The 27,762-nt window shown below is 44.5% G+C and overlaps 1 long non-coding RNA gene across 2 annotated transcripts; it reads right to left on the bottom strand.

Moving 5' to 3' along the window:
* Positions 1–1,253: 1,253 nt before the first annotated feature.
* LOC144142297 (uncharacterized) lies at positions 1,254–13,972 on the bottom strand. Of its 2 annotated transcripts, none has more exons than XR_013316939.1 (3): positions 13,645–13,972; positions 11,994–12,160; positions 1,254–3,133 (listed from the first exon to the last, which is right to left on the bottom strand). It is a non-coding gene; the product is annotated as an uncharacterized LOC144142297 (long non-coding RNA). The 2 variants fall into 2 exon arrangements; XR_013316938.1 differs by having other exon boundaries at positions 13,605–13,972.
* Positions 13,973–27,762: the final 13,790 nt, after the last annotated feature.

The raw sequence follows: 27,762 nt of genomic DNA on the forward strand, positions 1-27,762 counted from the left end.
ATTGTGCACATGATGGAAGTAATTGTGCCTTTCTGCTTCCCCCCGAACTTTAGCCCGTTTTTTTTCTTTCTCTTTCATTGCGGGCATATGCAGCTGCTAGAAAAGAAATACGGCGCCCTCACAGAGCTGGTGTGCGTCCTGCGGGGCAAGCCTCAAGAGTGCCGTTTTTTGCGGCATCCGTGAGCAGCAGCAGGTTTAAATACAGTGATAGTGTTTAGCACACTTCGAAACTGATCTACAGAAATATTCAGAAATAAATAGCGAGGTCGACTGGTGCCCTTTTATGTGCATTTAGGTGCCTTTCCAGCTACTGCTATTTGAATTTACAATGACTGTGGAAAATGAAAAAAAAAAGAAACACATTTTGGTCATGCTCTTCACGTGCTAGAATATAAAAAAAACATTTTAGTCATACTCTTCATGTGCTAGAATATTTTTGCAAGACGTGGTTTCTGGCCAGGAAATTATAACTCATGGCTATCGCCTTCATTTTGGCTAATAAAACTGTTATGAAATGGTGATCTGTACAGTGAGGACAAGGACTTCATTGAATTACCGGGCCACATTTCGTCACACAGCGAAAAGTTACGCTTGTGTTCTACTTTTTGGGAAGTGCGTTCATTGCTTACAAAAGGAAAAGTTCACACATGAATTGATAGGCGTACTTAAAATTGAATGTTTAATAATGTGTGCATTAGAGACCCTTCAGTTGCACTCCCAAAAAAAGAAATCGTGTATCAAAACCTTGCTATGTAGCAGGGAAGGGGCGAGATGACGTGTTGGTTTCGATGTGCTTTTAGCCTTTTCATTGGTTGTAATCGCATTGGTATGTTTATTCATTGAATTAACAATCAGTCACAGTTCAGTGCTTTGTCCTGCCTTTGTTCATATTGATTTGTAAGACCCACTTTTCATTATGCAATACCAACTAGCTTACCAACCCATGTTCTTTGTGCACCACCAAAGCTTAACATTGGTGTTTCCGGGCATCAGCAGCAAGGCTTAAGTTAACTTGTCTTACTTACACCTAGGGTAACTGCTAACAGCAGCTTGGGACACTATTAAAAATGGCATGATGAGAACATGTCTATCAAGAAACATTTTATTACACATCAATAAAACACCACCCAACCAACAGTTCACAATGTAATTACCCATCAGTTAAATATTAGTGATAGTTTGCAGTAGGTCACAGGAGCACCGTTGCAGTCTGCGGATTCTCTTTTGTTGTCACTTCTGCACTGCTACTTGGAGCTAAACAGAGACAAGGAGCCTTGCTGGGGTACAAAAAAAAATTACACCCATCTCCCCGAAGGGAACCATGAGTAGGATGCGGAGTGTCATGGGGGTTCCGTTTGCGTTTCCGTTATGTTTAATTGCGTCAGCGCACCCGTTGACGGGACTGTTGCATCCATCCTACTTCATCTGAAGAAGCTCGGAGTCAAGCGAAGCAAGCGCAGCACTGAACGGGCGCTCTGCTAGTTCCCCTTTATATTCACAGCTGTAGGAGAGGAGACTACGAGAGAGAAGTTTGAAGTTTATTAGGAAGATTGCATATAATACAGTACATACATTGGTAAAGAATACAGAAAGAGGTCCCATAGTTTATCACTGTGGGGGGACCTCTTGTTAAAAAATACATAAAAAACGGTAAAACAAGAGCAGTCAGAAGAGATAAGCAGAAATATAATGTAGATTTATACACAAACGAAATGGACACGGTATAACGGTATAATGAACAATTGCGATGATCGTTCATTACTGATTAGGCCAAAATATCAGAGCGGAGGTGAAAAAAAAATGACGCTTCACTGGACATCAACAGTGTCGAAATATAGAACAAAACAGTTTAATTGTGGCAAAACAGCCTAGGCTGATTTGTTCAGCCTTCATAAAGAAAACAGAGCATGAAAGCAGAATTATTGTAAAATAATATTACACAATAAACGCATTACGGGGATCAATCAGGCAACATGCTTTCACTGGGATGGATTAAAAAAAAATTGCAACACAGAAATCAACGTCAGTGAACTGGAGACATACATTTTCCCGGAATATATACGCTTTCCTTGGATTTATAGGGTGAGAGTGAATTAAGGACTATGAAGGAAGAGCCGCGCATGCGCGGGAGAGAGCTGAAGCGAACGGAGGAGGAGCGCGCGCAAACGGTAGGAGAGGAGAGGAGAGTACGCAGCTGTTTGGAAAGGAGGAGAGGAGCGCATGCACAGATGGTGTGCGGACGGTCGCCACCGGTCAACAAGTGACATACCCCCGAGCATAAAACACTCCGCATCTAGAACACGGAAACACCCGTTTTTTCCCATTCCATTCGGTTTTTGTGTGTGGGTGCTTCCACTTGTAACCTTCCATTCTTTGTGTTACGATTGATACACATAGCCATGCCCTATTGTGCACAGTTAATCTAAAGCAAGGGTGTGAAACACCCGGGCCACATGTGGCCTGCAGACCTTTTGATTTTTTTTTTGACCTTTTGATGTATTAAAGGATCACCGTAAAACAAATATCAGTGCCTATATTTTAGTCATCCTGGAGATCAGTACTGATATGTTTCTCGAATGGTGACACCAAATTCTATACAGAAATGACCAAGCATATTTACAATGTGTGGGAAAGGACTTGTTTCATTTGAACGGCAGCATTAGGTGACAATTTGTACCACCCCCCTCCCCCCTGCCTTTCTTGCATTGCAACCTTCCCACGTGGGACTGAACTTCTTGACTGTGGCTTGCTTGCTCACTGATGTGAGTTGAGACCCCTCATGTCACTAACTAAGATGCACAATTTTTTTTGCACAAAACATTAACAACTCTTAAAAACTTGCATACTACGACGACAATCATCAATGTCAGCTTGGACAAAAAAGGGAAAGAAATACTGACATTGGGCAGCATTACAAACACCCTGTATTTTTTGTGAAGACACAGAATTAAGCTGAAGAATGTTTACTAGAGCAGCAGCAGAAGCATAAAATGGACAGTGGTGTAACAACTGACAAAAAATAACCTACCTAAACCATTGGAATCAAAATCACGAGCGTAACAGTTCAAAATTGGGCTTGATGTCTTCATCTAGACTCCCATTGCTTCAGGCTCGCAATGGGTGCTGCCATTCACTGCGTGGAATAGCATTTCACATTATGGAAAATTCGGAGGGCTTATTTTACACGTTACGGCACATCAAAACTTTCACCGCCAAGAAATTAGGTAAATCGTCGGTCAACAGTCCAGGAAACAGCTTTTCATGTCTACAGAAGCAAAATCCTCATAATGTTCTGTTTGAACAGAAGAGTGCATTCATACAGATGACCAGGGCTAAAATCTTCATGACAGAACATAACTGCAAATCACACAATGAAAACCAAAACATCTGTGCATCTAGATACTACAGCGAAACAAAAAATTGCATCAATAAGTCAATCATCAGGAATTGCACTACCTGGTACAGTAGCCTGTGCATTGTGCTGTTATGCCCATCGCTGGGTAGTCCCTAAATCATACTTCCAATAAATACACATGGTTTGCGACGATTTTAGATGCCCACCACACAACATTTTTTGCACACCCGTTACACACCACGCTAACCATGCGTTGCATCCTGGTTGTCTTAATGGTCATGTTCGCCTTCTAACCAGTGGCATTGGATGCCTGCTGCTCTTTTCACTGTTGCCCAGTATTGGCATTTCATTGCGGCCATTCCCATTCCATCCTCTTCTGTGTGGCTAAGGTGTTGTGCTGCTGGGCCCAAGGACATTGCAGGTTCGATTCCCAGCCACGTTTCTGACAGAGGCGAAAAGCAAAAACGCCCGTGTCTGCGAGATTTCGGCGCACGTTAAAGATCCCCCCCCCCTTCTTGCCCCAGGTGGCCAAAATTAATCCTGAGCCTTCCACTACGGCGTGCCTCACCCACCTATTTCCCACACAATAAGGGAAACTGCTAGACATTGTTGTCTCAGCCAAACTGATGCACACGGCTCGCTGGAAAATGCCTATTCGAATGGCACAACTGACTGGCTCAGATTTGCTAGAGCTGCGCACACAGCTACAATTTTGTCTAGCTGGGTGAGCCTCTCCTTGTGCTTCACAGCCACAAGATCAATTGGAATAGTGCTTGACAGGATTCAGTATCGTCCTCTAAGTAGCCCAATCACCCGTTCTACATGAATGCGGACATTAGCCAATTTTCGAGTTTTTTGGACGTCCCAAGCCGATAACTGCGATTTTCCCCTAGTGAAAGCCGGCATTTCTAGCTTGGCTGAGTGGATGCCAACAGCATCACCTATTGTGAATCCTCTGTCAGCCAACACTGTGTCACCTGGTACAAGGTTATTTAAGATGCCGCTAGACTCGGTAAGGCGCTTGTCGCTGGTCCGACCACCCCAACCCTCGGAAATGAAAGTGACTGCACCTCGTGCTTTGCAGCGCAACGCCTTAGCCACTGAGACACCGCGGCTGGTTATATTTGCAGCATTGGTAAAACCATTTTGAAATACTGCAACTTGCCAAGGAATTTAGTCCTGTCAGTTTTACCTTAATCTGATTATACTCACATTTTTTGCAGTTTGTTTTTAGTTGTAAATTAAGTGTATCAAGTCATTTTTTTGCGTGTTTGCCATTCAGCAGAAGACTGCACTTACTGGGCACGTCTGGTATTGATGGTCATTTGTACTCAACACATCCTGTATTTACTGATTTCTTTTCTGACTCCAACAACTGCATCGGTGAAGCAATTTTGTAAGCCTGCAGCTCGTCGTCTTGTTCAGTTGTTATTAACGTGCTATGTTAGAGAAATCACATCAATCTCAATTATCTTTTTAGTTTAAGAGTGTGGCATTACTTTGTGTATTTACCAGAAAACTATTACCTGTCTGTATAATGCCTTTAAATCCCTATTTCTTTGAACTGTTTCAACACTTTTCTGTGTATGATACTGTCCAGTTGCTGTGATTTTTTTAACACGAGGAAAATGCAAATATCATTTTAAGCAGTGACATCACAAATGACATACTGTGTGCTGAATAAACTTTTTCTGTTGTTGCCCACTAACCTGTTGCATATTAACAGATTTGCAGGCTTTGCTTAAAGACCTACAAAAAAAAATAAGTAGCAGATAGTGAATTTTCACTATTGTAAACGCGATACCCAGGACTCTGCTGGGAAAAACTCGTCATTGTGTACATAGAAGGGAACTTAGTATCTGGCACACAGCATCACTGAAAAGCAATTTACATGCCCATCATAGCTAAAACATGCTAAAATTCACACTCACTGCTACATTGTAATTTTTTTTATTCTAAGCATCCCCTTTTATTTATGCCCCTTGCACTTGCGATAGATGCACTTACAGTTTATTGATTGATTGATTGATTGTAGGGTTTAACGCGCCGACGCAACGCAGGCGATGAGGCGCGCCGTAGTGGAGGGCTCCGGATTAATTTTGACCACCTGGGGACCTTTATCGTGCGCCGAAATCTCGTACACACGGGCGTTTTTGCTTTTCGCCTCCATCAGAAAATGGGCCGCCGCGGCCGGGGCACAAAGATTTGGAGTATTTAACATTAAATACACCTTTTATTAAAATGGGGTAGGAACTAAGAATTGAGCAAATGGGGCAGTAAAAATTGGAACAATTCATATGGTGAAAGGTGTTGGAGGGCCAGAGACAGATGTGATGATAGTTCCCGGGTGCTTACTGCTCCTACCCTTGTTCTACTCTCCCCAAGTAGGAGCTGTGCAGTACGGTCTCCCACTGCTATTAACACTGCAACTTGGTGTGGCTGTGTGAGGACGCTGACATAGCATGTGTGCTAGGCCTGCTCCTTCCTGGCACCTGTGGCACTCTGCAGGGGTGGTGGGGGGACAGCTACTGTTACCTGTCCTGGGTAACAGTAGCTGTAGACAATTAAGCTCCGACACGAATTTGTCTGGAGGTGTCTCCAAACCACAGATTCCTGGGAGGGATACAGGCTCAGGTCAGCTGACAGTGATTGGGGATATCCGTGTAGGACACTACTCTGTTCCTGCCTGACAGTGAGATGAAGCCACCGTCCAGATTGACGTGCGCTAGGTCGGTGAAGCCGCAAGCGGCGTTGTGTGCGGATTCACTCCTGGCCATGCCAAAGAGGGCAGCGGTCCAGATTAGATCCAGAATTAGCGGTCCAGAACTTGCCGGTTCGTTTTTCGGGGTCGAAGCCAAAAGTTAGAGGTACGGACACCTCTTCAGAGATCTGCCCTCGGGAGAAATTTAGGATTGCAGACTTGGAGGTTTTAATTAACAGCGATGCTGTTGAGCAAATCATTTCTGTATGGTGTCCGCAGCTTTTAAAATACTACGAAAATGCACACCATTCATGCCCGCGTGCCTTGATACGTGTGCATAGTTTGTCGCGGATAGTGTATAGGCCACAGATAGTTGGCATGGCCGAGGAAAGGAAGAGGCCGGTGTGCTTCGACAGGCTCGGCGTGCAAAGCATCTGCTAGAGACGATAAGTCATGCTTACAGGGCGGCACAAGAAAACGTCGACCAAAACGATGAGGTAACTCTGGCGTTGCTCAACGTAAGGTAATGAAATGCCATCCCGCCGACGTCAACCACGGCACCACGACAATAAAACTTAACTTTGTGTCCGTCAATGATCAAGTCTTGCACGTGAGCGCAAGCTTCCCTGAATTTTTTTACTGTTCTGATTTTTGTGAAGGCCACCATTGCCAGTGCAATGGCTGCTGCTTCATACACCACTGGGGTATGAAGCGGGCCAGAGGCAATGGAGTTTCCCTGGTTATTGGCTACAGCAACTAATATTACGTCGAGACGAAAATAGTTGGCTGCGTCCCTGTAAACCACGCCCTCACATTTAGCTTAGCGTTTGCGCAGAGCTTGCGCCCTGGCCTATCGTCTCTCGTCGTTGTAATTGGGGTGCGTTTCACGAGAAGAGGGGAAATGAGGATGCAATCTCCGCGTTGTTGGAATAGCTACTTGTAAAGTCGTGCTGCAAGGAAGGTTAATGTCCAATGTGCTTAAAATGCGACTCCTTGTTTGGCTGTTAGCTAAAGCTCATGCTGCCTTAACCTTTGTAGAAAGTGTACGTCTGAAACTGATCATGGTATGCAGAAAAAGAGTTTTCCTCCATGTTCAAGAACCTTTCCCATGCATGGAGTGAGAGATAATGGCTGGAGAATTTCAATCGTAAGCTTTTTTTCAGGTTTAGGGATTAAAATATTTTTGGCTCTTTTCCACTGTTTCAGAATGTGGCCTCTATCCCAACACATATTGAGCTAATGAGTGAGGGCTTCCAAAAAGTCATAACCTAGATTACAAGCATTTGTTCCTGATGTCGTTTTGCCTAAAAGCACATTTTGTTTTGTGCAAAGGGCCGTAATGGCAGCCGCGTACCTTGCCCGAATTCCGGCTCGAGCAGGGGGGCAGTACCTTGGCAGCACAGCTTGCAATATGAAGATCCTGAATAACATTCAGTAGTTCTTTGTCCGTGCTACCAAACTGATAGGGAATGACACTTATGGCGAATTCCATTGGGAGAGCAGGAGCACTCAAAAGCACTCTGAAAGTGCTCTCTCCTGAGCAGGCGTGTTTTAGTGGTCGAACAGAAGTAGGAGCAATGTCATCCAGTGGTAGTGCGAGACCACTTTCGGTGCTCTGAGAGCAGTTGGGAGCAGTTCGATCTGCTCCCGCTTGAAAAGTCGGAGTGAGCACAGTACGATACGAAGGAAGTCACATGACCTTTAACGTCATATCCTCCCCCTTTGTGTGTGTGTGTGTGTGTGTTTTGCTCCCTTGTATCGGGGATCGCGGCAGTATCCATCGTGCATTTGCAACTTTGTGGAATGGGCAGCGAGCCCTACGAGCATGCGAATGCTTCACACCGCCACACGTGCTTAGCCCGGCTTTGCTCACACATGCTTTTCCGCAGAGATTGCAGGGATGCCTAAAGGCTGGAATACGTGGAGCGAACTTTCCCGACAAAGTTCGCGCGGCGGGAAATCTCTGAGCTACCGTCCTTATCCAATTCTAACGCGCCCCCGATTCTAACGCGCACCCGATTTTTCTGACAAAAAAAACCCAAAAAACTTGCACCTCCGTTTGTAACGCGCACGGAACTTTATAACCCAGACAAACGAATGCGGGAGAAATGGGCGATTTATTCCCCAAAGTAATTTCGCTCATCTCACTCCTCGTCGCTTTCCGCTGACCAGAACATCTCGTCCTCGGTGCCACCAAGAGCCTTCGCGATGCCACACTTCTGAACGAACATTCAACCATGGTCGATGGGATCGTGGCCCACGCCTCGCACGCCCATCCCGCGAGCTTCTCCATAGCCGCACGCTTCAGCCGACCGCTCGTTTTGAACGCGTGAGAGCCGCGGCTGCCATTGCTGTTATCAAGCGCGCAAGTGGAACAATTTGACGATTTGTGTGAACGCCGATAGAAAAGTCTAGGCGCATATGGTTCCTGCATGGTGATGGCGATGGGTGGGACGAAATTTCTGCTGTTTCGATTTCGGTTTCGAATCCGATGCTAACGCGCATGTGATTTTTCGGCCTATTTTTCTGGAAAAAGGGCGCGCGTTAGAATCGGGTAATTACGGTACATGGAGCGACAACATGGCGCGCGCCGCCGCGCTGCCGCTGGGCTGCTCTAAATTAAAGCCCCTCCGCCGCGGCTCTGCCCATAGGAGGGGCTTTACTCTCACTGAACTCCATGCCGAGAATCAACGGTGCTGTTCAGTAAACAGACCCAGTGAAGGAGCTTCCCACTTTGGTTGTACATCATTTAACGATTCTGCGTGGGGCGGGGGTGTTTCTTCTACTGAAATATTTGTTCTCAGTTCTCAAAAACGCTAAAGGCTGAAGAGAGAGAGAGAGAGAGAGAGAGAGAGAGAGAGAAAAACGAACGGCACCGGGGAGATTCGCACGAACGACTACAAGAACAAGTAGCCGGCAGTTTAACCTCTACTTCACCCCGAGAGATGGTGCATATGAGCAAAATAGCCTCTGTTACTGGTTTTTGTCGTACTTGAGACGCCCTCGTAGTGATACCGAATGTTCCTCACTCGCCAATCTTGCAGACAGGCCTCATATTGCTGCTACTGCAAGTAATGTAGCCGGATCGCCCTTATTTAACCTGATAAATGCTATCATGTATGCCCATACAGCCGGTCGGGACTGTGTTCCCCTCGTCGTTTTTTCCTCTCCCACCTGCTCTCCGGGTGCGTGCCGCACTCATGGCAGGTGCAGTGGCCCTGCTCCCGCGTGCCCCCAAGTGTTCTGTCACCTACTCCTCACTGCACGATGCCACTGCTCCTGTTCTCTCAATGGAATTCCTCATTAGGTTGCATCAATTTATGGCTTGGCTCTTACCGAGATCGATTAAGCATCAGACGACGTTTCATGTCTTGGGTAGTTGCTTCTCACGGTGCAATCGCAAGCTGCATGCCAATTTTGTCGCAATAACTGAGTATTCTTCAATGTGTTGGTCAAGCCAATCCAGGCGACAAAACACGTTGCAACTGACTTTGTTCTTGCGGAGTTGCTGTTGCAAACCACTCTTGGCCTCCCACATGTGGGGAAGCTGCAAGTCAACCTGGCATTGGTTCCCTGCTTCAAGTGTATAATTAGTTGCCTGCTCAGCATCTCGGCCCAGTTGATCCGCCTTTGCCTTGATGTTAGTTATTTCTCAGATATGTGGACCAATCACCGAGTGTGAGGAATCCCGCTGCACCACTCAGAGCCCTTGAAATGCATCTCAGTAAATGAGGATAAGCGGGCCTACCAGACCTTCGTTTGATGTTGCCGGGTGGTCGCTGCCGAGATTCTCTTATGTGTTGTGTAAAGTGGTCTTCCTTTACGTGTGTTCTGTAAAAGTGAGGCAAGGCTGCTCACACTGCTGCTCATCACTGCTCACACTACTTCCGGTGGAAGTGGGATGCGTATGGTCAGAGGTAAGGGTGAGGCCTTCTTGTTGGGCATCAAGCCAAAGGTTTTCGCTTTTTAATGGTGTCATGCTTGCAATCCCCACTTAGTGTGATGTGCATTAAAATCACCGACAATGAGTAATGTGTCGAAATGGAAAATTTCAAGAGTTTTCTAAAAAAGCTTGGTCAATTTGGAGGTGTTGCGAGAAGGGCTCCATACGTTTAGGAGAAACGTGCCGGTCAGCCATGTTTTGCATTTAGTAATTAATTCGATGCAACAATACTCGCATCCCGGCCGGCAAATTTCACTTCTTTTCACAGACGCAGAAGTTTTGACGCCTCCGAACGCTCCAAGTTCTACACCGTGTTTGCCATTTGAAAAGACTTTCCACACTGATGAGTTCTACACTGTTTGTTGATTAGTACACACATACCCTGAAGCATACCTGCCAGATTTGCCGGGATGGCATTAGGGAGATCTTACCAAGGGGGGGGGCGCAACAACACAATGCAACAACAGAATGGGTAACTTTACACACATTTTTTATTTACTTACAAGATAGCAACAAATGAACTGTTTCTTCGCCCAAACTACCAACAAGGTACACCACTTAAATGTTCGACATTGCTAACGCCGCCTTTTCAGAAAGTCCTGGAAATAGTACATACTGCAAGCGCAATACAAAACAGCAGGAACTGAACTGTTTTGTTGTTTCGTCTAAACTAACAACAAGCTACACCACTTGAGACTTGCTAAACCTTCAGAATGGCCGTGCTCGTGTGTAAATGAAAGTTGCGGCGGCGCTGCGTTTCTATAAACAGTAAACTAACAATGGGACGAACAGGTTCACCGTCTGCACATGGCCGACTACACTTTTTAAGCACTTCACTGATAACGATGCCAAATGGTGTCGGGTTGGATTGTCAGGTATACCTCCGGCGCATTGTGGCCATACTGGGAAAAGGATTAAGCCGAAGACGGGTGCATTTTCGAGAGATTTTTGTTTCGGTCGTACAATCGTACAAAACCATGAAAATTCGGGAGTCTCCCGGAAAATTCGGGAAACCTGGCAGGTATGCCCTGAAGTCACTGACCTAAGAACTGAAGCGCATGAAAAATTCCTTGCCGGCCTGACCCCTGACCCGACAGGCACAGTCAGCCCTGTGCGGCAGCAGCGGCTCACCATTGTTTGCATTGCTGGATGTAAACAAATCTTTCCTTTGCAGCTACGTCAGCTGACTCCTTAGCCATGATTGGCTATCCGGTTTTGCATTGCCGAGGCGCAACGAGGGGATTCAGTCCTAGAGCGATCTTGTCCTCCCTCGCAAAGCGAGAAAAAGCGATGCCTGGCTCATCAATTGCGACGTCACGCAATGTGCCAAGTCGCCAGTGGGAATGTGCCTTTAGACGATTGGTGAGCACTTTGGAACTGTCCGCTGACGGAGGCCAGACGCACGTGCAGTCGATTTTATGGGGCCCATTCCCCTTCACGCAGCGTCCTCAAAGAACCGGTGATGCAAATGTTGAGACCGGTGATTTCAGCACCAATCTTATCCTCAAATTGCACTAACATGGCTTTGAATGTCGCACGAGAGTTTCCATGATCTGTTCTCCAAAATTTTGAAGCACACCTTCCGTAACGTACTAATCATCCGACCCCGAAGCAAGGGGGGTCTGCCAAGGCCAATTTTCTTGTCCCAGTGTTTTAACTGAGTAGAGCCAGATGGAGAATTTTCCATTGCATCTGCGGACCCAATTTCTGAGGACCCCAAGGTCGGTAACCTGCTGTGGCTGGAGTAAACGATGGCCTGAGATGCTGGTCTGACGTTTTGGAAGAGGCGGGGTTCACAGTGGTGTCGACTCCCTTAAGTTCAGTTACGGCTGCTTTTATAACTTTTTTTTTCCAACGATAATGGACTCAAGCATGTGATGGATTTTGTTAATTTCTGAGCATGAATCGGAATGTCTGCCGTGAGTGTATTGACTCTGGGGGACCATGTGTCTCTGAGTGTGTTTGCCGTGAGAGACCGTAGCTGCCCAGCTCACCTTGTTGTTTAGGTTGATTCTGTTGGCATGGGTATGGCCGCCTGTCCTCGACGGTTTTGGCCCTCAGTGCTCGACAGCCGACGACGCAACGTCCAGCGCACACAATCCCAGCTCCGGGTGGAGTTGTCCTTGGTCGCCGGTCCACAGCTCGCATTCCCTTGGCTTTGCTGCAACCAAGGAAAGGAGCCCAAATGGTCACTCTCCCCAAATGAGGCCCTAAAGAATTTTTTACTGCTCCTTTCTATTGTCCTCGTCCTTCACGAATAGTCACAATCTGCGCATAGAGTGTAAATCCCGAAGTGCTAGGACTTGATTTTAATGAAGCCTGTCGCGTGCTTAATGTCCCAATCAGAGGTCAAGAAAAAAACGTTCAATGCATTACCGACCGCTAATCGCTAAAACGCTTCAACAAGGCCGAAGCCACATGTAGCCAAAGCAACAAGCACGAAATGAACATCGTACTGTTAAACTAGGCCGTACAGCCAGTGTCTTCTTGGCAGGAGGCACTTATTCACGTGGCAGCATGTAATGCCTTTCAGCTGCTGCTTGCATCAATCTAGAGTTTTGCTCCCATGAGTACACCCCATTGTTTTTCTCAACAGCTGCGTAGTTTAATTTGACCCAATGCAAGTGCAGTTACTAATACGACTGCAGTACACTGGCCTTGAATGCAGTATCACACATGCTTGGTGCATTGCTACCGTGGTATGCTGCACGTATCAACTCGACTCAACAGTGTGTCACCTGACAACCTCCAAATGCACACCTGAAACACCTCCTTTAGTTCTTTCCAGGGTGCTCATTCTTCACAGTCCATCAACTGTTGGTACAGCCAGAAATACTTTTAGGGGTTGGGGTGTATGGAGGTATGGGAGAATGGAAGGAGCCTTGCCAAAATGAATGCTAGCACTTGCTTATGTGCAGCATAGTAAAATGTTTGGGGGAGGGGGTTCAAAACCCCTCCGCGCTGTACCTGGAGAATCCTATCGGCCATCTGGGAGGCCATCACTGATGTGTTGCTGGGGCATTCTTGGCTCGTTTCTCTCTCACAAAGGTGAGCACATGGCGGAGTTATTTGTGCACTTGACAGCACCTGAGGATTCACAAGGATTGTCAGCTGCTGATAATGGCTGAGCTGTTGGGTTGACCTTTTTTCTGTGCAGCTTAGCAAAGGGGTCAGCCTCGCGTAGGATGTTTACTAGCACTGATGAGAGGCTAAACGTTGGGACATAAAGAGTAGTCAGGCAGTGGATGTTCACACGTATTTAAAGAATTGGCCATAATATGGCTTATGTGAAGACTATGACATGCTTTTCATCACTATCAGAAGTGGGGTCGGTCCAGCCCCTTTAAGGGACCGTGGCACACCATCTTGCATTCGGGACAGACGCAAACACCCACACATCAAAACGTTCGACAAGTACTCCTGTAATGATGCCAGCATTTACGGAGGTGAAGGATAAAAAAATCTAAAATGAAGTTTGCCTTGGAGGTGCAGTGTCCCTTTGGCACTGCACATTTTTATACGTTTCAATACGAAAATGCATAATCAACATAAAAAAAAGTTGTACAACTGAAACTGAAAAGCAACACAGGCTGCATAAACTTTACCTTCTTAAGAGAAGCAAAAATAGGCCAGAAACATCCATACGCTATGCCAAGTTTTTTCTGCAGCCTTGTGTGCCTAGTGGTGGCTGGATGGCTTTTTGTTGACTTCGCCGGACTGGGGGAGTGGCTGTTGAGAGCCAGTGGTTGATCTCATGCTTCAGACCTGCAAGAGTGAGTAGTAACATGTGAACTTAAACATGCTGCGATGCACAGTTTTACAACAGTCAGTTCACCAGTGACCACATAAAGTTGAAAACGGCTTGTGCTTGCTTTGTAGAAGGTTTGTACGAACACTTTGATTGACTATGAGGTTTAACACACTGACACTACACAGGCGATGAGGCACACCGTAGTGAGGGACTAAGGTTAATTTTGACCACTTCGGGATGTTTTAACGTGTGCCAAAATCTCGAACATGGGCATTTCTGCTTTTCGCCTCCATTAGAAAAGCGGCAACTGTGGCCAGTTGCCGCTTTTCAAATATGATGTCTGGACTAGAAGGTATGCAGGCAACGTTTAACAAATATACATATGTGCAGACGCAAGGATGGTGAAAACAGAGCCTGGAAGCATATGAATAGTCTGCTTGCCGGTTGGGAAGGTTGGTTGCTTAAAAAAAGAATGGTGCATAAAATAACCTGCTAGATACCATGTGTGCCCAAGGCATTGCTTAAAAATCAACTCGCCATTCCATGTAATAAATGCAGCTATGCAGTAAAAGCACAGAGGGGGAGGGAGGAATAACCGGGTGTTTTAAGGTGCACATAAAAATAGCGCAGTTAAAAGGAACGAGCCAAAGATGGAACTAGCGTTACTCCGCTTTGTTCACTAATTAAAACGCCCATTTTTTTTCATTACTCAAATTAAGGTACTTCCTGTCTCATCGGCTGACGAGTGACGATGAATGCGACCACACCGACCGGTTGCTGGAACTGAAATAATCCTCAATCACTACGAAACTACGGCCCATTCTCTCCGAAAGAAAGAGGAACTACTTAGTAAGGAACTAAGCAAAAGTCAGTTGAACCTTTTAAGCAACTACGAATCTAACACGGCCTCCACCATATCCCGAACAAAAGACCGAAAGTTTAACCGAGATAAGATTTCTAACACTGGCCACATGCGTAGAACCTAACAAGCTCCGGCACTAGTAACTGCCCCAACTCTGACAATACGGCCGATAATGTCACTACGACTGTAATAAATGCTTCGACTACTGCACCCCAAACAGTTCAGTTAAACCCCTGTACTAATATTTTCCCTCGCCTGCCGTCACAAAAGAAAACCTTACCGGGAATGTAAGGAACATTTCAAGTAAAACCCTCTCCCCAGCTCAGATGAACGTCTTGTCAAAGGGCCTAAACTTTTGCCCGGCTACTGGTGGTTTTGATGAATTTGAACTTTTTAAGGACTTAGATAACTTCGCCAGAAACATGAGGCCAAGAGAATACTTCTACGGTCACCCCGCGACGGAAGAAGCCCGCAGAACCCTACCTAGCTATAAGCACTGGACCCCTCCCACACAGGGTGATAGTTGCCTCTACATGTACATCAAAGCTGTCCAACGCGATGTGCGAAAAGCATACAAAACACAAATTTCTTTCCACCACAACATGACTACCAACGAAAAGAAAGCCCTAGAGGAACTCGCAAGCTGTCCCGACATAATTATTAAACCTGCCGACAAGGGAGGCGCAATCGTAATCCTTGACAAAACCGACTATGTTAACGAGGCCAATAAGCAACTATCAGTATCGACGTTCTATATAGCACTACCCAATGATCCCACTCAAGATTATAAGCAAATTGTCAAAGATAAACTTGCTGAGCTTGTTAAAAATAAAACAATAAATGAAACCACGGCTCGTGCCCTGATCCCCTTAAGCCCAGTAGCCGGTAAATTCTATCTTCTCCCAAAGATTCACAAGGTGAACAACCCAGGGCGCCCCATTGTTTCTGGCATTGGCACTGCTACCGAAAACCTCTCGCGCTATGTGGATAATCTTATTTGCGACATTCCGTACAGCTTTCCCTCCTTCATTCACAATACCAATGACTTTCTCTAGAACTTTTCTAAAATTGAAATTTCTGATAACTGCCTTCTGTCACCCTTGATGTTGCGTCACTGTATACTAACATCCCCCATGGAGATGGCATCGCCGCTGTATCCCTTGCGTATGAGCAGTCATCGTGCGACAAACCTATCGATTCTTCTGCTCTCCAAACATTCTTTAGGCTTATTCTTGAACTTAACAATTTTGAGTTCGACGGAGTTCATTACGTGCAAGTCAGCGGAACGTCAATGGGAAATCGAATCGGACCAAACTACGCTAATATCCTTATGGCTCACCTCGAATCAAACTTTCTTGACACCCAAAATTTAAAGCCAATGTACTAGAAAAGGTATATTGATGACATATTCATGGTCTGGCAACACGGTGAGGCGGAGCTCCTCACCTTCATTGAGGCATTTAACCTAGCACATCCTAGTATTTCCCTTCCTCATTCCTATTCGGAACACAGTGTAAACTTTCTGGACGTCACCGCTACTACCTTCCAAGGTCGGCTTCAAACTAAACTGTATAGAAAACCGACAGACACACGGCAGTATTTGCACTTCCGAAGTAGCCATGTCAGACACTGCAAGACAGCAATACCTTACAGCCAAGCCCACCGATTTAGGAGAATTTGCTCAAGCCAAGCCGACTTTGACTCAAACTGTCGAGAACTCAAGACCGCCCTCCTGAATAAAAAATACCCGGAAAAAGTTATCGACGACGCTATTGTGCGAGCCAACCAATCAGACCATAACGAAATCTGTAAGAAAAAAGCCCCGAACGGGAACCCGCAAACTAACTTAGTTTTAACCCACTCATCCTCCGCTCCAAGAGTGTCAAGCGTGCTAAAAAAAACATCACAATATCCTAATGCAAAGTGACCGCTTAAAAAGCATATTCCCCGAACCACCACGCGTTTTCTACCGGCGTAATAAGAATTTAGGTGACTTTCTTACTAACTCTCGTATCAACCGACCGGCAACTACTGGCTGCATGCCCTGCACTAAACCCCGATGTAAAGTATGCCCACACATGATCACTACACAGCGCGCCACCAGCACGGCTTCAGACTACTACGTAAATATAAAAGTTAACTTTAACTGTGACTCCGCTAATGTCGTATATCTTCTAGAGTGCACTGTTTGTCGGCAACAATATATCGGCCAAACTGAAACGCCCTTCCGAATACGGTTCAATAATCACCGCTCTCATGCAAAAAGCTGCCCTTATTTGCCCCTGTCAAGACATGTGAACAGTCCCGGGCATGCATTTGAACATCTTAAAGCAACGATTTTAGAATCCGCCTTCAAAACGCACCACGACCGCGAGGTTCGGGAATCTTATCTCATTTATAAGTTTGGGTCAGCCACGCTTGGAAATAATGAAAGTTACGGAAAACTAACGTGCTTATCCCTCGATTAAAATTAGCGGCTTCATTATTTTAATAACTATGTTCATTATTCCTACCCTCGAGTTTGCCATCAGAATTCGCAGAAACTCTCCTAATACAGCAGCTTTAGTAGCCTAATGCGGCTCAACAATGCCATTTGTCCTGGGGAAGGAGGCCTCGTTCCCACCACCACTTAAGAATGTTTAACTCTTTGTGATCTATTCATGTTTAACCTTTTGTGACCCTACCTATTTTCTGTTCAATTGCTAGCTTCTGTGAAATGCTCTTTTGTGCCCCCTATCTATTCTCTTAATCCGCGGGGGGCACACCCATCTTCGCTTCCCCCCGAACCAGTCTCCCCAGCCACTGAATACCTTACTGTATACTCTTCCCTTTCTTTTCAAAACGCGGTTGTCCAGTTTCCCCCATTGTCTGAACTTGCAGCCCGCGCGGCATACGTTGACCCGTCATGGTGCAACCTTGAACGCTGCATTGTTAACACGACCCCTTTTTCTCTCTCTCGTTGCCCCCCCCCCCCTTTTTATTTTTTGTTTGTTTGTTTGTTGATATTGTAACATAGGCGTAGCCTGCCTGTATGCACACTCTCAATTTCCGAAACATTTTCCGCTCCTTCTTAAAGTTTTATGCAAACCTATATAAGGAATGTGTTCAAAATGTTTGCGACAGCAAAATCATGTAACTTTACTCTGATGAAGGCAAGTCCCGTTGCCGCTACGTAAGTAAACATTGTTTGTTATTGTTCTTGCTGTGTATCCGACTATTTACTTATACTATTTCTGCGCGCTTTGTGAGTTTATCTTTCTCTAGATTTATATATATATATATATATATATATATATATATATATATAACACAAATTGATATGTCTCCGCGTGGGTCATAATAATCAGTACGTCTGAAAATTCATACTTTCCATGAATCCACCAAATTCCCGGGTCCCTTCGAAGTCCACTGTATCTAAGATGAAGCAGGTTTTCTGGACTGCTGTGATTTCACCAAGCCGCTCATTTCCCATTTTCTGATTCGCTATATATATATATATATATATATATATATTGTAAGATGGGTTTATTTGCGAAGGCAAGGCAGCAGGACGCTCAGCGAAGGCAGTCCGAAGCAAGCGGGGCTGACGGCTGGCTCTCACGCGCTCTTCTCGCGGTCCAGGCTGATGATGATCCCTGTCCGGCTCACTGGTTCTTCATCTTCCTTGAAGCTGTATTACCATGGCCAATCTCCTTGAAAGGGTAGGAGATACTTGTATCTCTTCCGCACTACAATATATATATATATATATATATATATATATATATATATATATATACAAGAGAAGAAAAACTTCGAACAAGGTAAAAGCACGATTGTGGCCTACGTTTCAGCAAAGAGAACTTGCTTTCCTCAGGGCAAGTTCTCTTTGCTGAAACGTAGGCCACAATCGTGCTTTCACCTTGTTCGAAGTTTTTCTTCTCTTGTGTTCTCTACCATCTTCAAAGTTCTACTACTCCCTATATATATATATATATATATATATATATATATATATATATATATATATATATATATATATATATATATATATATATATATATATATATATATATATATATATATATATATATATATATATATATATATATATATATCGCAAATCAGAAATGGAAATGAGGGGCTCGTAGAAATAAGGGGATGAAATGTTGCTATGGACACCCGTTCGCGTCCCCGGACTGTGCGAGAAGTTCCTCCACCGTTTTCTTGGCCCATACCAAATCTTAGAAGAGACTTCTCCTGTCAATTATCGCATCACGCCGGTAACTCCGCCTACAGACCGCCGTCGCCATGGAACTGAAATCGTGCATGTATCCCGCCTTAAGCCATTCAACCGCCGTACCACCGACTTACTCGCGGCCAGGAGGCCGCTTCCGCTCGCGGAGGGGAAATTATGTGAGACCCAGTGACTACACTCCCAGTACTTTGGGTAATGTTACCGGCGCTTCTTCGTAATCACCCACTATCATCAGTGCTAGCCCCGATGGGCTCGACATCATCATCACTTGTAAATAATCATCATCACCGCTTCATCTTCTTCCTTGGCCCGAGCGTTGGAATAAACGGCCACGCTAACCGTCGTCTCTCAATATATATATATATATATATATATATATATATATATATATATATATGATGAAGCCGGCAGCTTGCATTACGCGAGTTTCAAATATGGCGTGCCTACTGTGAATATATAATGATAAACTTTATATCTATATATATTGGATAGGGTTATGGAGGCCACCAGGCCCAATGAGGCAACAGAGAAGGCGCACCCAGCAGCACCACAATCTTAGGACAGCACGTGCACTTTCCACAATGGTGTCCAAATCGACACCATATGCGTTTCAACGTAGATTCATTTTGTAATCACTTCTTAATGCCTTCAAACGTCTTTAAACTCCCCTTGAGAAGTTTTTTTTTCAGAAATTGTTGCTAAACAGCAAAGCTAGCATAAATTTCTGCCAGTCCTGGTTGCTGCATTTTATCGCAGACAACCTAATTCGCTTAAGATGTGGCGTTAGTGGAGGAGAGTGTCACGATTCAAACTTCAAGAAAGCACAGAGCCAATAAAGAGGAATGCTTTTTTAGTGTTAGAATGCAGCATCAAGCTTTTGGCATAAAACTTGGGGGTTTTTAAAAAAAACATTACGGTAAACCCTCAGACCATTGTGCTTTGTTGTGAAAGAGACCGGAAAAGGTGTTTTGGGGCTATAATCATGTCACGCAGTTGGAAGAATGCGCTAGATTTATCCATGCGGGGCTTAATTGAAAGATTACGCTGCTTTAGTGACCTTTTAATGAAACGTCTGGCGATAAATCGTTTAGTGATTGTCAATATATACAGTGTAAAAGTGCATATTTTGTAGCTTTTCTTAGAGGGGACCCTAATAAAAATACACGCCCAGATAACGGCTTCACAACAGGATTCCAGCAAAACATATAGAATATACGTCTAAGTAAGGGACTGATACTACACAGAAACAAAATCTGAACCGCAATGTCGAGGACAAATATTTTGCCATGGTTTATGTGCGTTTTGCGAACTTTCTACGTCAATAGTAGCACGCGCAGAAATTTCTTACCACCATAAATTTGAGCACCATGAGAGACCGGAAATGCGCTTTCTTTTTTCGGGTTTAAGACTGGAAAAACGCTTAAGCGTAGTTCGCCGCAGTGTTGAAGGAATCGCCTTGCGCCAAATATCAATATTAAAGCGTGTTTTTTCCCCTCTTATCTATGGTTGGAAATAGAAAACGTTTGCTTTTGGATAATAACTCTTGAAATGGGGTCCTGGGAGTGTATTAGCTTGTTTTTTTCTAGCTGCACGTAGAGAAAAAGTAGACAATGTCCTTCTTTTATATAAATAGGTACATACGAAATACTATGGGGCAAATCCTACACGTGTCTTGCGAGCTTGAGGCACTTTCGGAAATAAATGATAAATACCAGCAGGAATATTAAGTTTCGGGTGGCCTCCAAAGGGAATATTGCCATTAAATTTCACCACTGCACACAGACATCCGCTTTATACCGCATGCCTATCTTTCATTTGGAGCGTTTTTAAAGACGATAGTCTTTCTTGGGCTACTTAAACCCAGAAATTTTGGTCTGTCTGTATGTCTATCTGTCTGTCTGTCCGTCGTCTGTCTGTGACTCGATTCAGCCACACGGCCAAAGTAATCAATCAATCAATCAATCAAACTTTATTTCAGGAATGTATACATTTACATGAATAAAATGTTACAGTACAGAGGAGGTCCCAAAGTTAGAAAACTGTCGGGGGGACCTCCGTTAGAGAATAAGTATAGTGCAATAAAAACGCAGCAAGCAGTGAAAACACTTTGTACAAAGTAAACAGAGAATGGGTAACATTTCATAACAACAAGGCAAGAAAATTTCCGTCTAACAGCACGTGGTATGGTAAGTAAAAAAGATACTAACATGGTATAAATAGAAGCATGGCACGGTAGTAGAGTTTAGCAAACAACACGTTTTGTGATCAGGTACTGTTTAAAGAGTTTGCGAAACGAATAGAATGTGGGACATAACTTTATTTCAAATAGTATGTTGTTCCAGACGAATGCACCCGTAAGTTTAAGAGTTAGTTTTCCATAATTGGTACGCACTTTAGGGAGAAGGAAACTGTGACAGGCTGAAAATCTGGTGTTATTAGTATTGACAAGATGTTGCGTGGATAGCCCTGAAATACATAGATGATGATAAATAAGGCGGTACATCAATATAGCTAACTTTAGAGTGAATAAATGATTAATTGGAAGCACGGAAAAATGAATAAAGAGTGGCGTAGAAGGCGATTGAAATGGAGCGAAGGCGATCAGACATAGTGCCCGCTTCTGAAGATGTTGAAGGGCTCTAGGTGACTGGCATATGTATTACCCCAGGATGAAATGCAATAGGAAAAATGGCTATGAATATAGGCGTAGTATAATGATAAAATAATGCGTGGCTGAGAATAAGGGCGGGCTTTAATGAGAACATGAATCCCAAAAGAAGCTTTTTTAATATTGAGAGTACATGATAGTTATATTTCAAATGTTTGTCTAGTACTACGCCTAAGAACTTCACGTGATCCGATACAGAAATAATAAGGTTGTTAAGAGATACGGAAACTGGTGTAGGAAATGTGTTCTGTGCGGATGAAAACACTACAAATGTAGTTTTTGAGGGATTTATATAAAGATGATTGTTAACAACCCATTGATAAATATTAGAGATATCGGAGTTTAAGCTTCTTTCAAGTTCAGCACTTGTTTTCTTGGATGTGATAATAGTAGTGTCATCGGCGTATAGAAGACAGTTAGTATGGTTAAGGGAACTAGGTAAGTCGTTAATAAAAAGTAGGAATAGAAGAGGGCCTAAGATTGAACCTTGAGGGACGCCCATGGTAACTGGTTTAGCAGATGACGCAATGTTACTGACATAAACTACCTATGATCGATTTGGTAAATAATCGCGGATGAAGTGCAAAGGGGGACCCACAATTCCGAAAGACTCAAGTTTACGTAGAAGGATTCGGTGGTTAATTGTGTCGAAAGCCTTAGTAAGGTCAATAAAAACTGCTCCAGTAAGTAACCGATCGTCTATGGCTTGTTTAATTCGGTCCGTAAAGCTGAGCAAGGCGAGCTCTGTCGAGTAGCCAGGTCGAAAACCAAATTGGTGGGAAGAGAGTAGGTTAAATTTAAGCAGATAGGACATCAAACGCAAGTAACGGCGTCTTTACCTTGGGAGGAGCGCGAGGCAAGAGGAACAACATGAGAGGTGAGCGGGAAAGCGAAGGGAGGCATTTACTTCGCAAACAATACCGGCGCAATTGTCTTATTTAGTCACAGCTAAATGTGCCCGTCCAAGTCCGGTGTAATGTTCATACTTGTCAATATTGTTGAAGAACAACAAGACATTACGCATGTATAAGACAACAAATTAATACAGAAGTGATATTTGCAGCGTTCCTTAATAAAAAATCGTACATGTTTGATTTTGGCGAGATTAAATACTTCATCAACTGAAGAAGAAAATATCACTCCGCCGTCGCCTGCTTTCGCCCGCGCCATATAGCTTCTGGCGGCAATCAAGTGGCAAGAGTTACGAAAGGTTCCACTAGATAGGCTCCACGTTCTGCTTGCAACGCACGTGGAGTAGGGAAACGCGGTTCTATAAACGTTGAAGTAGGGCGCCTCGATTTGTGGGCATCTTCGCCGTACGGCTGCGTTCGCGTCGAGACACCCGGTTTGGAGCAGTGTAACGCTGGAAATTTAAAATGATTTAAGCAAACCTTTGGCGTGGTTACCTTGGGAGGAGCGCGACGCAAGAGGAACAACATGAGAGGTGAGCGGGAAAGCGTAGGGAGGCATTTACTTCGCAAAAGCCGATAAAGACTATCGTCTTTTGTCGGCATTTGCAACGAAAGGACTAGATACGCGGCCAATTTTTTTTTAACGTACTGTTCCAACAAAAGCGGGACGCGACTTCTTATCTCATAGGATCCTCCACCTCAGCTTAATTCTCTCCTAAATTGTAAACTTCCTGCAGGAGTTTTAAATTAGACAGATTAAGATTTTGATGTCCTGTATTCCAGCCATGAGAAGCTTCATTGTCATCTATTTTTTTAAAGAATCTTTTTGCGAAGTAAGGACATTTGATTTTTTATAAAACTGTAAATGTAAAATATTTTGCGAAGGAACGGAAGAAAACAGAAAATGCACAAAATAAACAACTAAAAATTTCCCAGCGCAATTACAAACGTCTGTTTGCTCCACCATCAGAGATCAATTGAGCAAAAGGTTATTATAACCCCGAAAAAAAAGCATGATTAGGGTCTCAAGAAGAAGAAGCCGTATAATGCCTTGAATCCGGACAGAAATTATTACTTCATGCATAGGGAACACTTGATCGTTAGAACCAGAAGAAAATTTATATCGTTTGTTGAACAAAATTATACATATACAAAGAAAGAACAGATTACACATGAAGATAAACCAAAATCAGGTGAAAACACTACATCACAGATCTCTACCTCACCGCTGGCGCGCGGTTAAGAGAGAGGTCAGCAGAACCGCAACAGAGACGGGAACATAAAAAACCTTTGAAACCACCAAACCAGTAACGCCCTGTACATGCTGAAATATTCGAGCGACAAAGTTTAGACCATTATAATAAAATAAATGCATTATTTTGATAAAAACAACATATTGATGAAAACCAAAAGACGCAAAAAAAGTAAGTATAACAGTTAAACTTTAAAGATCCGATGATCGAAGCGACGATCAGATGAAACGATTACTCGCTGAACGGTTGGCCGCCGCACGTAGCCGACGACGCTCGACCCCAAGCAAGAGCAAGATGTACAATACGTACACTTCGCTTACACCACGTATTTACAACCCTCAAGGCTCATGATCGCACACAAGAGGTCGGGCAAGGCCCGCTTCGAGCGGGGCTCCCCTTATTCCCGCTGATACGGAAACCCGGAGGTATTCCTCATAACACAGATTAAAAGCGTCAAACTAAAAACAAACCTAGCGCCGGCCATCGGTTGTCGGGCGACTCGTCTTAAAATATTGTCCGTACCACGCACGCCTATGATTGGGTTCGCGCCGCAAAATGTCTTCGCTTTGTAAACACGTCCAGCCTAACTAAGCCTCGTCGCCTACCAATTGATGCATCCCAGCCACCGGGTCGCCAGGGCCAGACGTTGAGGAAATGGAAACTCGCCCAGTAGCTTTGAGCACTGGCTCGCCTCATCGTCTGCGTTGCCTCGGCTCGTTAAACCATACAAATTTTCAATCAGCTTTGAGCACTGTAGCCGTGGGAGATAAAACGTCTGATGCCCTCTTTCTAACTTTGAGCCCTTCACTGACTGTCAGCTCCCGTCCTCTACGGGCTTTCTCCTCGTGCTTGTCGGGGTCGTTAAGATGTCAGTTGTTCCCCACCGCCGGTTCTCCAAAAGAAAGAAATGAAATCCTCTTTCGAAAGCTAACACCGCTTTCAACTATTTTGGGGTGACCGACGCATTTGTAAAGAGCTCTTCGGGCGCACTCGTCGAGTGAACACAATAGCGCGGCGATCAAATAAGAAGCTTCCGTGGTATGCCCCTGCGCCCATCGGGCCCAAGGCAGCTCGGCCGGCGTGAAAACAAACACAATACAGGTAAACACGCAATACCCAGTGAGCGATATCTAATTGTAAAGCGGTTCTAATTAAAACGTGAGGTGCTTGAAATTAACAATAACTAAAAAAATGCAAAATTAGCTAAAATATACTCATCTACATGCAGAACAAAAAGAGAAGTCCCAGCAATGAACCCAGCTTTTCAAGGCTTCGTCAAACTTTCTTTTCAAACACAAAACAGGACGTATCAAAATCACAGTTCAACTAATTCAGCGCCTGCACTCGACTGACTTTAAACAAATAATCGACAGCCAATGTGCAGACCAGACAAGCAAATTTAAGGTCTGTACAACATAATAACAGCATTTCTGATTTTTTTTACGTTGAAGCGCGGCATACAAAGCACTTTTCGTTGGATATAGAAAGGCCCTATACAGTGAAAAAAACGCACAAATGAATAATATGCATGAATAAGCCAGCCAAATGGCAGAAAACTGTAAAGCAAATCACCAAGCTGACAAGCTTACTCGAGAGCGCGGTGCCCTAATTTTGTCTTTTCCATTCGAACCCAGCCGGGTGTGTTGCCTTTTATTCGTGAGCTGTTGCAGTTTTCTCTGAGCTAAGCCACTGATAACTTTTCTAAAGCGAAATCTTTCTTAGTGGGAAGATGGTGTCCGGTCTAAAAACTAATGCATTTCCTCTAGACCTAAGTCTAGAGGAAATGCATTAAGTCTAGACCTCACTAAGCACCCTATGTGGTGTGCCCCTTTTTTGTCGCTTGTCTGGAAAAAGTAAGAAGTCCATTTGCCATGATGAATGCGCCTCATGATGCTTTAAGATAGTAGCATTACATTTAGTTTGAACGCATTGAACTTTTCATCGCTCGCTTCGAACTGAAACCGGAATAATGCAAACTTGCATGGACCCGCAGTAGAATACAATGTTTTTTTCTTCAGCAAAGCAATTCCAACCGAAGCACCGGAAAAAGCATGGAACTGCAACTATAACTACGGGGATGCCTGTTTAATGTGAAACTTTTGTTTCCCGGGCCTTTAGATTTTTTCCACACCTTGTGAAATTTATACATATTGCAAAACTTAGGTAGTTATTGTGTGATGATTTTAGCTTTGAATTTAGCTGCCAAACCAACATCATCCGGAAGATTCTGCTCCATGCTGCTGTATACGAGGACTGCGAAAATTTTGATAGTGCAGATTTTTTGTTATCCAAATCGCCTGAGCCGGGGAAAGAGACCACAGAGCGATAATTACTTTATCTACTGAGAAAGCACGCGTTGGATAAGTCAAGGGCGACCGTTATGCATTTTTATTACGGGAACACCGCTGAAAAAGTGTAGGGCTGGCAATGAAAATAAGTTACAGTAAGCGTCGTTTAGTGGGCTTGAAGTCATAATGTGATCTGCAATTTGAAGGGATGACCACCGTCACTACTGTGCAGAGGGTGGTAATGTAAAATGGTTCGGCATCTCCTGTTTTGTCGGAGGGGCTTTAAAACGTTCCATTTTCGTTTAATGAGATCTAGCCATGTTGTGGGCACGGTGGTATCGGCTCAGAGCAATGGACTAGCGGCTCTTGTTTGGCCGAGATGGGAGGAGATGCGACAGTCACCTAACGTTTCACCTAATTTGACGTGTATTTCAGGGCCGAAGAGGACCAGAAATTCTGTTTCATGAAGTTCGAGGCACAGGACATGCTGGGGAGAACATTTTCCACGGCTGTCACAACACACTGGAGGTATGTGATTGTGAAGTTTTGGTGAGGGTGGTTGCTGATTCAATCCGCGCAGTGATATCACCGACGCGTGTGCTAAAGTGTCCCGTGGACTGAGGGATGGTCAGTCTTACGGTTGCGGTCATGGCCAGGGTAAAGAGAGTTGGGCTAAGTGTCGCGTGTTGCGGTGTTTCTTTGTAAAAATACAAGGCTCGGGGAGACAAGGCGGAGTAGGTCCTGCGAACTTCCAACAAGTTCCGAATCAAGCTTTGATCTAATCGGCAGGCGAAGGCCTGAGCTAGTTCTTCAAGAATAGGTTGTTGTCTTGTGTGGTCAAATTCTATTTGTAGGCCGACTGCGAGGAGGATAGGGGAGTCGTTCTCGGCAGTGTCGCAGAATTATTGCCCATCGGTGGAGCAAAAGGCCATCAATGGCACTGCGGTCACGGCGACCGCCGGTTTGTATAGACTAGATCTAAAGGCTTGCGAATTCGCGATATTCGGTGATTCTCTAATGGGTGTGCCGTTGTATAGGTTTCTAGGGACGCGGTTCAGAAAAATTGGCTGTAGGTGCGTGGGAAAAGTCTGGAGGCGTGTGTTGGTTCTTGCTTCATTTTGATGTTGATAATACAAGCGACATTTGGTGGTGAGGAGTGACCTGACCGGCCGATTCCCCTCATTTCGAAAGCTCTCTAGACCACGTTGCTGCAAAAGTGTTAAATAATGCCAATACGCAGCTCAGTGTAGCACACACAGTTAATCTCGATGCCGAAATTTCCCTTGGTGGTGAAGCTCTCCATTACCACGGCTGAAAAGGCTTGGCCAATTTCTTTTGTTAACCATACACTTGCGCTATAAGCATAAATGTGCTTTGCCTCTCGCCTATTGGCTAGTTCTATAATTTAGCGTACTCGAAATACTTCTGCACCCGTCAGTACACCGCGGTAGTGCAGGTTTCCAAGAGCAAAGTCACAGAGCATTCACCGGGAATACTTTTAGTTATTCACTGAAGATAATTTACTGACCCGTTACATTGTTGACTACGCGTCCTCGTCACACAGACCCAACTTTACCATATTTTCCTTAGAACTCAACCCCTTCACTGAACCAAAATATATATTATATTTGTTAGCTTGGCCGTTATCAACTAGAATAGCGGAATGTTGTCGATAGCACTTCAAGTGTTACCATTTGTAACTTGCGCCATCAAAGTGTTTCATTCTTCGTCCGATTTCACTGTTGAACTTTTCGGGAGTGTAAATGATTCCCTAGCTTAGATGGGCAACAAAT

The sequence above is a fragment of the Haemaphysalis longicornis genome, unplaced genomic scaffold (assembly GCF_048455015.1).
Source record: "Haemaphysalis longicornis isolate Haplotype H1 unplaced genomic scaffold, Haemaphysalis longicornis Haplotype H1 scaffold_6, whole genome shotgun sequence".
NCBI lineage: Eukaryota > Metazoa > Arthropoda > Arachnida > Ixodida > Ixodidae > Haemaphysalis > Haemaphysalis longicornis.